The sequence below is a fragment of the Pygocentrus nattereri genome, chromosome 23 (genome assembly GCF_015220715.1).
Source record: "Pygocentrus nattereri isolate fPygNat1 chromosome 23, fPygNat1.pri, whole genome shotgun sequence".
NCBI lineage: Eukaryota > Metazoa > Chordata > Actinopteri > Characiformes > Serrasalmidae > Pygocentrus > Pygocentrus nattereri.
The window spans coordinates 20,108,770-20,125,646 of NC_051233.1; the positions used below are offsets into that span (position 1 = coordinate 20,108,770).

The 16,877-nt window shown below is 36.6% G+C and overlaps 1 protein-coding gene across 4 annotated transcripts in view; it reads left to right on the plus strand.

Annotated features, from left to right (window-relative positions):
* The window catches only part of LOC108427873 (ras-specific guanine nucleotide-releasing factor RalGPS1), a 228,335-nt gene that overhangs the window by 172,082 nt on the left and 39,376 nt on the right, over positions 1–16,877 (plus strand). The gene's annotated exons all lie outside the window — the stretch shown is intronic.

A 16,877-nucleotide genomic window follows, 5' to 3' on the forward strand; every position in this document is an offset into this window, starting at 1 on the left:
ACCTTCACTCATTGGCCATTTTATTAGAATCACTAATGGTAGGTTAGTATGTGATGCACTGATATGAGTGTGTCAGGTGTAGTGCCTTTGCTGATAATATGGCCAGTGAGTGTAGGTAAAAGGTAAGTATGCCAAATAGTACTTTTTTAAATCAGTTTACTTTGTGAAGACTTGAATGTGCTTCTACTGCATGTCTAAGCCAGGACTCCAGTCAGAGAACTAGAGTTATGCTGTATTGTTTCATGCAAGGCTTACAGTCCCTGACTTTGGCTTTCATTCACTCTATCTACTCGTTTGTTGACCTCTGCTTTGAATCACCACTATGACCTCCTCGTTCTCCCCAACACACATTAACTTGGTCTTGCTTGTGAAATATTACTGCAATATTAATGCATTACTACATTTCTTCAAAAAACTGTTTAATAGGGAACTATATACAGTGGCATCACCTCTCAGGGCTGTAAAGTTGAAAAATCAACCATAAATGTAAAGCATGCTAATTTCTTCCTTTCTTCTTTCTATCTCTATTCTAACTCAGTCTCACTTGATATTTAACTGGAATGGGCTGATTATAAAAACTAGCAAAATGTCAAATGTTATTGGCGATGCAAAGTTCCTTGATGCATTGCCTTTGTCTTAAAACATTTCCTCACTTAGTTGATCTCTTGAGACATAAAGCACTCTATTTCTCTCTCTCTCTCTCTCTCTCTCTCTCTCTCTCTCTCTCTCTCTCTCTCTCTCTCTGTCTGTCTCTCTCTGTCTCTCTTTCTCATACTTTCTCCCCCGTTCTATTTCCCTTAAGGTTTTGTCAGAAAAGATTGTTCCTTTCTGTTTGTTTGTCTTCTACATTTACTCATTGTCCACTTAAGTCACAGCTGTCTCCATGAAAACAAAAACATAGCATCAATCAATATAACTTATTTCTTAATCATAGGTTATTAGAACAAGCAATCCATACTACATTGCATTTGTAAGTAGAAGAGGAAATATTTCATTATGTTTTGATGAGAAGTTATTGTATTGCAGACAGAATAGCATCCTTTTCCTTTTTTGCCCCATCACCTTTCTTGACATCAAAATAAGTCAGCAGGAGCGGCTGAAGATTTTTATTTAATTTTTCTATTTTAAACTGTACAAATACGCACCTCTTCCCTCAGAAAGTGAATGTATTGTACCTTTAAAGCTCATTTAAGGTGCACAACCAAGACCACTGCTGTACCTATACATGTACCTTGTACATTTATAGACCAAAATGTACCTGTACACACTACTCTTTTTTTTTTTATGACCGAATATAATTTGATGTGTATGTAATTTACGGCCTAATTCACTGTGTAATTAACTGTGTAGTTATGCAGTTGAATAGGGCAGCAAAAAAAAAGTATCTGTTCATCTGTTCTGAAGACTCAGGAGGTATATACTTTTCTTCTGCAGCCTTGAGGCTGACAGAACACAGAGCCTAAGAGACAGTCCCGAATGTGTTTCCGCACAGGTTGTGGAGAAGTGGATGTCCCTCGCGTTGAGTTGCTCTTTGATTTCGTTCACATGTTTATGATATTCCAAGATGTGCAGTACATCGTAGAGTGAAGTGTGAGTGCGTAGACTCTCCATATTGAGATGAGCTCACTTTCCGACAGTGTGTCTGCTTGTCTGGAAGCTTCTTTTATGTTTTAAACATGTTTATGGGATTTTACCCAAGTCAGATTAGTCAATATTTTAACTGTGTTATTGAAACAGGAAAAGGAGTTCATCAAATCATTCATATTAACTCTGGATGATTACAATAAACACTTTGTGCAGCTGTTGTCATTTTTTGTACATTTCCTTATTGGGTAACAGTTTATAATAAGGTTGCTTAATAAACCATTAACTGATCATTAACAGCTGCAAGCAAATCTTTAGTTAATCAGAAAATTTAAAAATATACATTTATCAAAAAAAACAAATTTCAACATCCTAGTTGTGACCTAAACTTTGTTTTGTCCAGTATGTATATATGATGACAAAATATCTTATGGTAATTAGATGACTTGTATAAAGTTAAAACTCTGCTAACAGATAAAAAGTGTGTTCTTTAGTTATAAAATTACAGTTTTTTGTGTGTCTACATGGAGGAGGTGAGCTTCGTCTGTTCTGGACTGTATAACAAACGGTTACATTAAGTAGTCAAAATACAGCAATTCTGGATTTTGAATGCTTACATAGTCTAAGTGATACTTCCTTGTGTCACGTAGACTATCTTGTGTCACCTGGACTATTTTATGGCAATATTAGTAGTGCCTTATGAATGCATTATAATATGTTTTGAATGTGTTCACAGACACTTATAGATGTTGTGTTCATAGAAATTTTTACCTAAAATGTCGATAACTAGCTAAATCTGTTTGCACAATATAACTTCATACAAGTTATCTAATTTCATAGCCAAAAGATATTTTGTAATCTATATACATACTGGACAAAACTTAATATTTCATATTAGAAGTTAGGATTTTTTATTAGTTTGCTGCAGTGATTTGCATACATAAACTAATGTTGTACAATTCACCGTTTATTAGTGAAAAGGTTTATCGTAAATGTACAGAAAAACATCATGTACGGCATTTGTAAATGGTTAGGAGAGTGATAGTTACCATATTTTGGCCTCAGCAGATATAATTCAACTTTTAGCTATTTGTTTTGATGTCTCTGCTTCCTCGGTTTGAATCCAGCCAGCAGCTACAAATCTGGATCCTCTTAGAAGTTGTTTTTCAGTAATTCTTTGATAATTCTTCAAAGTGCCAATCTTTCCGTTTAGGCCTACCTTTAATCAGTATGTGTTTAACCCTATTAAACACTGTGCATCACCAATGATACATTCAGAGACTTTGACATTGTCTCCGTTAACCATTGCTCTAGACCAGTTCAAGGAATGAAGAAGTAAGCAGCAGAAATGAATAGCATTTTGCTAGGAACAAAGCTGTTAATGCTGAGTTCATGGTGTATTATAAATGCATTTATAAAGTGTTATATGGTGAGAGTTCTCATGCGCAAGGTGTGTGGTGTGGGAAATTACCCAGTGATGTATGCCATCATGGGGTATTTGTCACACACTGAGATGCGAATATATTGTTCTGCTCCATCTGCCATCTGATGAGCGAGGTGTTATAAATTTCTTTTAAATGTTAAGGAAATTTTATTTTAGTGCGTTACAGTGGGTTGCAAAAGTATTCATACCCCTTGAACTTTTCCATATTTTGTCACATTACAACCACAAACATAAATATATTTCACTGGAATTTAATGTGAAAGACCAACACAAAGTGGTATACAATTGTGAAGTGGAAAGAAAATTATACATGAATCAAAACATTTTTTACAAATAAAAAACTAATAAGTGCGACGTGCAAAAGTATTCAGCCCCCCTGAGTCAATACTTTGTGGAGCCACCTTTTGCTGCAATTACAGCTGCAAGTCTTTTAGGGTATGTCTCCACCAGCTTTGCACATCTAGTGACTGAAATTCTTGCCCATTCCTCCTTGCAAAACAGCTCAAGCTCAGTCAGATTGGATGGAGAGCGTTTGTGAACAGCAGTTTTGAGATCTTGCCACAAATTCTCAATTGGGTTTAGGTCTGGACTCTGACTGGGCCATTCTAACACATGAATATTCTTTTTTTTAAACCACTCCATTGTAGCTCTGGCTTTATGTTTAGGGTCGTTGTCCTGCTGGAAGGTGAACCTCCGCCCAGTCTCAAATCTTTTGCTGACTCCAACAGGTTTTCTTCCAAGATTGCCCTGTATTTGGCTCCATCCATCTTCCCATCAACTTTGACCAACTTCCCGGTCCCTGCTGAAGAGAAGCACCCCCAGAGCATGATGCTGCCACCACCATATTTGACAGTGGGGATGGTGTTTTCAGAGTGATGTGCAGTGTTATTTCTCCGCCACGCATAGCGTTTTGCATTGTGGCCAAAAAGTTCTATTTTGGTCTCGTCTGACCAAAGCACCTTCTTCCACATGTTTGCTGTGTCCTCAACATGGCTTCTGGCAAACTGCAAACGGGACTTCTTATGGTTTTCTTTTAACAATGGCTTTCTCCTTGCCACTCTTCCATAAAGACCACATTTGTGTAGTGCACGACTAATTGTTGTCCTGTGGACAGTTTCCCCCACCTGAGCTGTGGCTCTCTGCATTTCATCCAGAGTCACCATGGGCCTCTTGGCTGCCTCTCTGATCAGTGATCTCCTTGTTCGGCCTGTAAGTTTAGGTGGACGGCCTTGTCTTGGCAGGTTTACTGTGGTGCCATACTCTTTCCATTTCCGGATGATGGATTGAACAGTGCTCCGTGAGATGTTCAAAGCTTGGGAAATCTTTTTATAACCTAAGCCTGCTTTAAACTTCTCCAAAACCATATTCCTAACCTGTCTGGTGTGTTCTTTGGACTTCATGATGCTGTTTGCTCCCCAATATTCTCTTAACCAACATCTGAGGCCGTCACGGAGCAGCTGTATTTGTACTGAGATTAGATTACACACAGGTGGACCCTTTTGAGTCATTAGCAGTCATCAGGCAACTTCTGAATGCAATTGGTTGCACTCAGGGAAAAGGGGGCTGAATACTTTTGCACGTCGCACTTATTAGTTTTTTATTTGTAAAAAATGTTTTGATTCATGTATAATTTTCTTTCCACTTCACAATTGTATACCACTTTGTGTTGGTCTTTCACATTAAATTCCAGTGAAATATATTTATGTTTGTGGTTGTAATGTGACAAAATATGGAAAAGTTCAAGGGGTATGAATACTTTTGCAACCCACTGTATACTTTGTACAGAATGATACATGCTCTTTGCAGGCTGTGAGTGAGATAATTACATCTAACTGGTAATACAGGACATACAATAGTAATTTGTGTATTTAGTACTGCATAGTTTATTGTGGAAAAAAATAAGCAATTAATCAAACATTATTTAGTATAGCACCTTTCAAACAAATCAAATTGCAATTCAAAATATTTGACAAGCAGTTGCCAAGACATATAATAAAACATACAATGTTATTAATTGATTTAGATATATATACACACCAGTTTAATAAGACAACAATTAAAATGGTTAATTAAGAGCATTAGCAACAAAACGGCATTAAAAGCATTAGAAACAAAACTGAAATTATGAAATAGGACACAAAATAAGGTATTATAAAACAGGAAAATGTTAAAATAAAATAGAATGAAATAAAATATTGGAAACAAAACAGAATAAAATAAAAGAACTAATAATGGTAATAAAAGCCAGCAATGGCTACATCCGGTTTTCAACATTTGATTCGTTTTCAACAAAAATGACCACAATTACCACAACCTTGTTATTATGCATTAAATTACATAACATTTATGTTTACAATGTTCTAATGAACAAATTTTATATTATAATGTGTTTTGAAACCTGACATTATGAATGTATATACTCTTACTTTATAAAGTGTTATGCATGCAGCTAGAGCTACTTAGAAACAATTGTAAAAGCTGATGACAGACATTATATGGTTTTATATGTACCACATATAAATACCAAATGTTTATCTGGAGATATGTCTGGGTGTGTCGCAATGCAAATACTATAACAGAATCTTGTTACAGTGTGTTAAAGTGCATTGCAACATTCATGTTTATAATGTTCTTATGAACAGATGTTATGATGTATTATGGAACCTGACATTATAAAGTTGTTACTTTATGAAGTGTCCTGCATGTAGGTATAAGTGTTTATAAGCCATTATATAAGCTTTAACAGTGCAATATAAATACAGATTTTATAGGAAGTGGTACCCAAAAATGCAACTGAAAATGACCACCCTGCTGTTCCAGAACAGAAATGTTACTTTTAAGTCTTTGTTACCACTTAAGCATGTTCCTTATTAAAATAATTTTATGTTCAAATTGTGCAGTATAATTGACTAAGTTCCCACCACAAATAATAACACTCAAGACCACAATGGAATACGCAAGCTTTGGTACTGCCTAATTATGTTATAGTGTGGATGAGATTTGTGGACGCACTAAAAGACAGATGGAACTGATTTTTAACATTAATGCAGATTTGACTGAAGCTCCACTGGTGAGATTCACTTTGGAACCCAGCTGTAGTGATGAGCAACGTAGTCCATCTGTGAAAATACCAGCATTGGTTTACAACAGTGCTTATTGGCATGTCACTGCCGATCCCTCCAGTGGAAAATGAACACAAGGAATGATGTAGACCGCACAAGAATGTGTGTGTACATGTTGGTTTGTGTTTGTGTGCATGTTTAGTTTTTCCTTAATTCAGTTATGTAAGTATGTGATCATAGGTTCTGGCCATGTACCAACCATCCTTGGTGTCCACCCATGTCTTGTATTGTGAGTGATATCTCATGCATGTTAATGCTGAGTTTACACCTTGTGATTGTATTTAGTCACATTTGCTGCTCATTTGACAATTTTTTTTATCATTAACCCTTTAAGGATGACCATTGTGCTGGCAACAACATCTTATTAAACTTAAATAATTTTACATCTGTTTGTGATATCAACACTTTTTAGATTTCACCCTAGAGAAGCTGAGCTTGCATACAATATGCCACGTGTGAGCCCTGTGAAATCCCAGGACAGAGTCATCTGTATGATCTGATTAGATCAGTTCATACCTGTTGGCCACAGCCACCCAGTGGGCTGTGGTGGTACTGTAAAGTGGTCATTGGCTGATGATTGTTTGCAAAAATAAACATCACAATTATATCAATTATTAGTTGCTGTAGCAAATGTTGGCTAGTTATGTTCATATTTTCAGTCAATGTAAAATATTTACGTTTCACTTTTCAATCATATGGGTCTCATCTATTATGGGTAAGGGTCTTTTAAAAGAAAATATTTTGAGGCTCGGCCATCTGCATGTGAAGTGGCCATAGTATCTCAGTCTGAGAAAACTGAGAAAACCCAATGTAAAATGAAACATGAAAATACATCAGTGAGTAGCATGAACAAAAATATAGGAATGAGTACACTGTAAGAAATAAAGGTACTGTGCAGGTACACTTTTCATTCCTCTAGGTACTAACAATGTAAATGTATCCTCAAAGGTGGTTTTAAGGTCCAACTGTGTACCTTAAATAAGTTTTTCCCAGTTGAAAAGTTCATATTTATAGCTTTTTATAACCTAATGTTTAGAACGGATTAATAAAATGTAAAGCCTGGAAACGAGTCGGGGTGTGCCGAGTCAACACAACTTAGAAAATATGGTACAATTATCTTCCCTGACTAAAAGTACTGAGATGTACCCTTGAGGATACCAGCCCAGTAACAAGAGGGGTACGACCCCAATGGTAGTTTTGCACGTCATTTCTGAAGGTGTAGGATGTGGTGGGCTTCATGTGTGTGACAGCTGAGAACAATCGACTATCACTCTGTACTGTGTACTCAAAGGTCTCTTTAAAGGAAACTTTGACAAGCAACAATTTAAAATTGACTAAGCATAGCAAAAATGTGCCTAAACCTTTCGAATTGAGTGAGAAATCCATTTGCAACTGTCTTCTCTTCAGCCTGTAATCTAGCACTTGATGTTGCCAAGCAAGATCAGCTCTCATTAGTTGAGTCAGAAAATATTATCCAATTGATAAAATCTTCTTGTGGGCCGCAGAAGCTTTGTGGTTGTTTGTATGGGCCACGAGTTGTTAAAGGTTGGAAACCCCTGGTGTATACAGATCAGTTTTTTGGCCGTTGTTTTTATCTGTCCTGCTGAACACTGTTGGAAGACTGATCATCAGGGCCTCCTCCTCACCATCACCAACCCGCTCTCCAGTTCATTTGTGCCAACTGCAACACCCTCAGTTACATCACTGTGCCATCCAGATGTACCTACATTGAGAAATTCATGTTTATTTGTCTTTTAGTAAAAATGTGATAAAGTTACATTAAATTACAAAATTATTGAAAAAATAAAAATAAAATGTGCCATAACTCACATAGATTTTATTTCCTGATTTTTTGTTAATCAATTTTTTAAATCCAGCGAATAAACAGTAATTGTATGTTTAAGTTTTCTCTATTGAGATATTCTCTATTGAGAATAGTCTATTCAGTATTTGTTTTCATTTAGAAAATCAACAAAACGTAACTTGACTGGGACCCCCAAACCTTCACATATGACTATGTTTGCACTTAATAACTGATGTTGCTGAAAAGCTTAGTTTGTGCTGAATCAGACAATATAAAATGTTTGTTGGTAGAGTCTTTTGTTTGTACTTTACAGTTATAAACAAGACATTATGCCCAGATGACTGCTTGTAGGCTTAGTCCTTAGATTTAATGAAGACAAAAAGAAAAGTCAGGAAGTCAGAAAGCATGTTCTGCTTGTTCAAGTGAGGCCTAATTCGTTATTCTCACATACAGCTCTGCATAGACATTCTGTCTAAAACTGGTATTATCCCTTATGTGGACACCACTGGACATCAGCTCCACATCATAGACATCAATGGATGCACCACTCCATTGTAAGCACATTAACCAATCTCTGTCTGATTTTTAAGATTCATCATTCTACAGCCTTGAATAATATCATTCCAAGAAAGTAGTTGGCTTTGAAATTCTCCAAATAAGTCACCACTTGGCACCTTTCAGATGCAGAACTTTGACTGAAGAGTGCATTGTTTTTGTAATACACTGGTTTGTGTTGGAGCGTGTTACACGTATGACTGTAGCTCAGCAACTCACTGAACTTATGCCTGAGTCGTGTTTACGACATCGATTTGGATGGACTCACTTGATCGAGTACTAAGAACAACGTACTGTAGGCCTGAGCTGTCCAAGAATATGTTTTTCCATGAGAATAAGTCAAATTCAATATGCACGTCAATCTGACAGTTTCCGTCTTGCTGTCTTAGATGAGGTGTGTTCTCAGGACAGCTAGTGACCAGGAGGAGAAGAATTATGTAACACGTGACACCGGAGCCTTTTTAGCATGCCGCGGCAGTTGTGCCTTGGCCTGTGTTTAGTCTGAACTGCTAGACTGCTTCTGCTTGAGATTTTCCCCTGCTTTCTTTCCTGGCAGAGCAGGAGAGGACTATGACACGAAGCAGACACGCACACACACAAACACACACACACTTACAGTCAGCAAACACGACTTATTTTTATAAGTTATACATATTTACATTGTGTATTATATGCCAAAGCACACTGGATAAAAACATTAAACATTAAGCTTTTAAAAATGCCACATAACTTGAGAATAAATGCAGACAAATAAAGCAGTAAAAAAGCAGTAAAAAAAAAAAAAACTAGAATTTCTTGTTTTCAATAAAGTGTCAGATCTTGTGAGCTGGTTAGAAATACACAGGCTTGGCGCTGGACTTCCACTGCATGATTTTTTTCATTCCTTTAGAATCGCTAAATGTCTGCTGCACCATGGGGTCTGATAAACAGGCTTTTGCTGGTTTTGGTCTGATTTTTCATACACAGCGTTGTGCTTGGGTCGGGCTTGCATCAGGCTCAGTGTTGTTTTTCTAATGAGTGATTTTCATGTAGTCGATTACTACAACTAAGTACTAGTATTAAGAGATCCATGATTCATGTTTAAACAGGACAAAGGCCAGTTTTGGTCACTATACCCAAGTATGCATTTATTATTTTTTTTTCTTCACTTGACAAGTCTGATAAGTCTAATATATATATATATATATATATATATATATATATATATATATATATATATATATATATATATATATATATATATATATATATATATTGCTTTATGTATCTTGATTCTGATTTTTCAGCTCTTTGACTTCCATTATCATATTTTTGGGAATTCCATTTGTTTAATGCCGTTTGTTAAATGCTGTGCTGGTTGTAAGAGGGTTTTGCTGTATATCTTAAGGTTGATTTCCTTGATGCCAGTAATATGCGTTGCCCAGCTGTTCTGTCATGTGTTTCCAATGTGTGCATCTCATAGACCTGGCCTGTAACTCGCACTCACTAACGGTTGGCAGGCTGAAGATTATCCACAGTAGGGAGCTCTTAGCACTCAGCTTTTGTGTGCATCATTTGAACTGAGCAACTTAATAGCCTAAATAATGGTTAAGGGAACAGTTGAGGCTGTGGTATGAGAACATTCATTACACCAGCTAGTTTGTGGAAGATAGCGGGCAAAAAAGCAGCCGGGACACTATGAAAGGATGGACCCTAGCATCAATAACACAATACGAATAGATCAAAGCATCAGAGTCTGGAGCCCTGTATTAGAGTGATGAATAATAGCAGCACTCTCTCTGTTGATAAAACCACAGCACGCCACAGACTGCACCTAATCCTAACCCTAAATTTAGTAACTTAATGGCAGTCTCTCTAAGGCCTTTCTGCTGAAAACAGCATGGTGTCTTGTAAAGACCAACAAAATATCCTCACTTGTGCAAAAAAATGTCATGCCCATCTAAATACATGAGGACATCAGGTCCTCACAAAGCACTAAATACAAGCACGCACACACAGATGCATGCTGAATTTCAGACACATGCCAGTCTGAGCCACTTGTCATCAAACATGAGCTCACACTCCAAGCAATAACCCACCACTCTTTTGAAAATCCTCCAACAGCATTCTCTGAATGGCTGTTCTATTTATGTTTAGCGGGAAACTTGCTAGCTTGTCAGCATGCCTAATTCTTTTTATATGGAAGGATAAAAGCCGTATAAAGGGGTTTGACAGAGCAGTCAATGGGAATTCCTTTGGGAGAAGTTCACTTTTAATGACCTCTCTGAGACAAACAGAGAAGATTAAGAGATTGTTGCTCAGCTTAGACAGTATAAGGTGGTGATAACAGGCATGTATACTGTATGTTCAGAAATGGATGATAACTAGTTGCATAAACTCAAGTAACATTTTGATGGATTTGCTCTTCTTTGCCTAGTTTAAATGGTAACGCTGCTTCTACTCAGATGTATTTGTGAGGAATTCAATCTGCTTTTTTAGGCAGTTATGTTTTAGTCCTTAACATTTAGTTAATAATTCCTTTTTTCATTCATTTCATTAAAAAACTTAATCAGCCCTAATCAAGGATTGACAACTTAATGACTAATCAACAGGACTGACTCTTGCCTTTTGGAGACCCTAAGTAGAATTTACCAGGTCCCTGGTAAAGGTGCTAGTTAATGCACTTTAAAATTAGAGGCCAAGAAAAACTGACCACCACAAGTGGTCTAAATGATATAAAATGGCTATAAACTGGCTAATCGTATTTTGCTGAAGCTTGTTTGGAGTTCTAACATGTAAATATATAACTTTCTCAGCATTCTGGATCCAGGGCTCTTACACAGCTAACTTCAGCTTATTTGGATCTCACCCTGGTGACAGTGGGGACAGTGTTGAGAAAATCTCATCAAACAAAACATATTCTTATCTTCAAGCTTTTTCAATTTGTCTTCTCTTTTTCTTCTCTGTATTTCAGTTCCAGAAGCTTACATTCTTTTTAGAAACATAATTAAAAAGTTGCTTTTTTACTCTCAGTCCAACATCTTAATCGTACAGTAATAATCTAGAAGTTGCTCAATTGAAGAAATTGTTTGGGGTCCCTTTAGTGGCAAATGAGCAACTTCTTGTGTTGCTTATTAGGTAGAGCCAACACTGCTTATCAACTCCTAGCTTCAATGGAGGGGGCTTCAGCATTGGCAAGCCGCTGGCCGCGTCATAGTTTATCCATCCATCCATCCATCCATCCATCCATCCATCCACCCATCCATTTTCTAAGCCACTTCTCCCTCAGGGTCACATGGGGGGGGGGGGGGGGGGGGGGGGGTGCTGGAGCCTATCCCAACGGTCATCGGGCGGAACACAGGATACACCCTGGACAGGTCGCCAGTCCGTCGCAGGGCAGTCATAGTTTATCAATGCTTTTCTATACCTCTTTTTTCTATATTAATATGAACAGTGGCTATTTCTTTAGTATTGTTTATTGATTGTATTTAAATTTTTTTTAATTGATTATAAGGGATTGGAGTTTTAAGATTATGGTGTTCATATCAAACTTTACTTTTGCGAATATGGTATTCGTACCAAACTTCACTCAGGTCCATTTATTTGTCCAGCGCTCCATGAGATGCCTGTTTATAAGACTGGAAAAGATTGATGTTTAGTATGTGGAACATGCTTGGCTGTTTTGGACAGGGAAACTTCCCCTGAAGCAGACGTTCTGCAGGTTTACATACAGTACTATAAATTATCTGATATATGGGCCACTATTAAACAAAGTCTCCTAATCATTTGCCAAGCTAATGCACTCCAAATCATTGCCAGATCACAACTGTTTAGGTTTAAATTCATGATGTCATGCATTTGCCTTGTGCTGTGTATCACTTGTTTTATTGATTTATGTACTTAATAGATTGTGAAGACGTTTTCGGTCAGTTTGCCTCCAGACATGTGGCTTCTATTGGAAAACCATTAATTGACCCGCATTCTGGCTAGTGCACTTCTCTGCTATTGACTTATTTGATGAGTGCGTGTTTAATGGCACTGTGTATATTTTGGGGCCTATTAATCACAGCATGGGTGTGCAGGGTCACGAAGGATATGAAAGAAGAGCTTTTGCATGTCACCCTCTTGACATTTATACATAAGCATGCAGGTTCAGGGAGGTTGGTCGGATTAGCTGTTATTAAAACTTGGATTAAAATGAATTGTTATAAGAAAAATCTGATTGATTTTAATTCATATGACCACTCTTATCAGGACTGCAATCCAGATAATCACAGATTACATAAAAGTGAAAATTATTAGATCTCTTAGAAGTATTCATTGATATTTTGCTATTATATATAATTGTAATTTTGAAATGTAATGACATTATTTGCTATATAATTAATTACATTTATATTTACTTTACAGTATATTTACAGTGTATTTACAGATTACAGTTTCTACAGCTTCAAGTCTGCACTTCTGACTTCTTTCTGTTGTTTTGATCTCAAGAAACACCAAAAGCCTAGCAGCATGTTTTTCTTTCAGAACAACAATAACTTCTTGTCAAATTCAAAAACTTTAATTAAATGTCTCCTATTCTACTTATAAACTTAAATGTGGAACTGATTAGAAGCTTAGTATTTGGACTAATCTCAAGAATGTCTGTTAGTAATAATAACAAATGCTGTTGACTGTGTAGCTTAACCGGTCCATTTCAATGGAATCACACAGCTAATTTTCAAGCGACAATAAGAATGCCACTAACACAGTCATATGCCAATAAGGAGAAAGCAGGCCACAAATAGCTGACATTTTACGTTACACACACAGATACACACACACAGAAGTGCTGTGGGTTTGTGGATAGACAGTGACTTTGTTTTCCTTTGGTTTTCCCTTACTTAATCTGAATATGAAGTTACCTTCATTGTAAGTTGCAACCATCCCAAATGCATACTCATAGAGCAGGGTGTAGCATCTGGGAATGAATTTTCCATTGCATAAGCCTATGTGCCAACATTGCTTCAGTGGAACATTATGACCTCTTCACTATGAGGCACCATAAGAAAACAAGTCTTCTTCAAGTCTACCTTATTCTGGCGATGTTTTTATCTCCATGAGATCTGGTTGACATGATGATGATGATGACAATTGAAAGCTGATGTAAAAATATGTAAATGTAATATGTAAAAAATAAAATTCCAACAGGCCTTCTGAGTTATGAAACCATCTGAGTTGGCCCATTTGTTGGGACATTATGATATTGATTCCAGACGACACCATGACCATCCATGGCCAGGAGTCAAAGAGCACAATTGAGCTGTCCAGTGATGTTGCGTAAGCAGCAATTAAAAAAGATGCAAGAAGGCTTCACGTGTTTCAGAGAAAGTTCATGCTAGACCCCACCCTCCCAGCTCAGTAGCATTGCGTGATAGTGTGAGACACAAATAGTGGGTGGAATTGTCCATGACTAAATTGGGGAGAAAACTGAATCAAAAATCAAAAAATGAGGAAAATCCCAGCATATTTCTGTCTTTTCCTATTTCCTGTGGTTACTTTTTGAAGTAAAAGCTGAATACTCGGACTGACTTATAATGTACATCTGCCTTGGAAAGATTCTTTTGTTCTTTTTCTGAAATGTCATTGTTAGAAATCAAAATCAAAACTCTATATTATTTTGTGGTACAAAATATGGCCTAACCAAACAGTGCTATGAATCATTCAAGCTTAGCTTTCCAGTGCACTCAGTCAGGACTCCATTTCCATGCCTGTTTTCCTTTAGAATCAGCTCCGCTTGATTGGTTTCCTTCAAAACTTCATCACCTCAGCTCAGCTCTGCACTGCAGTCCAACATACCAGAGCGGAAAGCTGTGTACTGTTAACTAAAGCTAAAGAGGCTCATTTGTTTATTGAAAAATACTGACAGCACTTTTCTTGCGTTCCATCTTGCTGTCATTCTTGCTCTCCTGTTTTCTGTCTCCTGTTCTCACAGTTTTCATTTTCCTGGTCAGGATTTGTTACTACATCCTTGCAAAGAGAGGCAAGACGGATTTATGAAGTATTTGCACTTCACGCAGTGGCTCATAACTGTCAAAAAGTTTGCATAACTCATTATAAAGACATCAATAAATATCTGCCTGTTCACAAATGGCAATTCTTCATATTAAAGACATGTATTTAAGTGTTATGTCGTTTGCCACATTTAAGCGTTTCAGTTACATAATGTCTATTAGAGTTGAGCACATTGGACAGCATTTCAAGGAATCCACATTTGAAGTCTGTTACAATAGTTTATGAGACATCTGTTAGCTCTTATTTCACAATGAAATAATCATAAACTAATGAGGCATTTAGAGTTATTTATCATTCAGGAGTATATTCACATTCATTTATAACAGACATAGCCACCTAAGAGTCATCTGAACATGTGCTTCAGTTGAAAGAATAAGACCTTTTTGTAAGACCTAAACATGGTCAATTTTACAAATTTGGTTCAGTTTGAATAGTGACATAATATGACAGAAATAGCACAGAATTTTCAATATTTCCTCATTTCAGTTGTCACAACTTTGGTTTATTGTGGTTACATATGAGCTTATAGTGTTAAAAAATTACTGTCATCATTCATCATGTTAACCCCTTAAATGGCCAGAGCCTGCTGGTGGGCCCAAACTTTTCTACACACTTCTATAACCTACGATTAACTCAGTTAGTTTGAATTGTAGTCCATGTAGTTATTGAATAATAAGCCTTAATATGTCCTAAGCCTAGGAGTTTAAGAGGTTAATGTGTTATTAATGCATTAACTATGACAATCTTAATCAGTACATATTGCAATTACAGTATCACTAACAATGTTTTAAAAACACATCAGTGAATCCTTCATGTGATGTAGTTACAATTTTAAAAAGATCAAATTTTTGACTTTTGTTGTTTCATTTGAATGCCTTGGCTCATCCACAAACTCACCTGTAGCATCTGAAATTTGATCAGAGTGCTTCAGCACACTGTTTAGTGTGCAAACATTTAGTGATTGGAGTCTCATTTGCATATCTCTGCTTTCTGGAAGATCACATTAGCATTATCCTCTGTAATTGACCTTCTTCTAAACTGACAGAGAGCACTTCAACATTGGGCCTATTTCTGGTGATATTACTGAGATCTTTGTCCAGCACTCTTGTTTCTGAAAGGTCTTTATGAACGCAGCTTTTTGTTTTATTACATGTGAGTATTTCCTGAGAGATTTCAACGTGATTTGGCTGCAGTGGGTATATGTGAAAAAACTTCCTTTAGATCTTCACATAAGTACTCATTGTCTCCTTGAGCCCTTTGTGGATTTTAGTAATATATCTGGAATCAAAGTGAAGATCAATGTAGAATTAAGTTTCATTTTTTTACCTACACTATAAGAATAAAGACAGATAGAGGAACTAATTAAAGCCATTGCTGGCAGGTTGCATACATGTGGTTCTTATTACACTTGTCCATATCAATCTAGGTACAGTGTGTCCACAGTCCTCTTAAAAATGAAGGGGTTCTTTGGAGTGATGCCAAAAACAACTTTTGGTTAATGGGTGGTTCTTTTGTAAATCACATGCAAGAGTGCAGAACCCTTTGAAAGTTTTAAAAATTGTCCATATAATGTGTATGTTTAACACCAACTAGTTTTTTTTTTCTTCCCTAGAACCATATAGAACCATTTATATACCATAATTGTCCCCAGGGACCCTAAGATCTGAATACATATTTTCTTTCTAATTAGGCTAATCTTACAGTCTTGCACACAATATAGGTCAAGGTTTGCCCTATGCATAACATTATAGCATCCAAAAAAAGAGCCTTTGCATGTCTTTAGTAACAATCATATAAGTCTGTTATGGCATTGTTTGATGCCTGTATAATATAAAGGGGTCACTAAATTGTATATGTAAGCATAGTTTGGCTTTTTAATGTTAAAGAGTGTACAAAATAGAAAACAAAATATATCATTTTCCTTTGCTTGCGTTCAATTCTTTAGTTACTCAGCAGACTGTGAGTGATGGACACGAGGATATCAATCAGGCATGCTCATTATAATATTAGGCCACACCCAGGCAGTTAGGCAGCTCTGTTTTATCATATTTCTTTCATTTTTCGTGAATGCTCTATCAGGTCTGCTGGAGGCTTCTCCTGATATTTTTTCACAAAACATCTAAACTGATGAAAAGTTATCTCTTTAGCTTTTTCTTTTTTTTCTTAGAAAGCTTTTTCTGCTTTTGGTAATTGCCTCAGGTCGCCCATATGGTAGATCCAGCCATGCCAAAGATCATGTAATATAAGTACAACCCAGTTTTTTGTTTGATGCTGCCATGTGCAGAGATCAGTCTTTCTTAAGAAGAAATTTCTTCTTAAAATAACTTTAAGA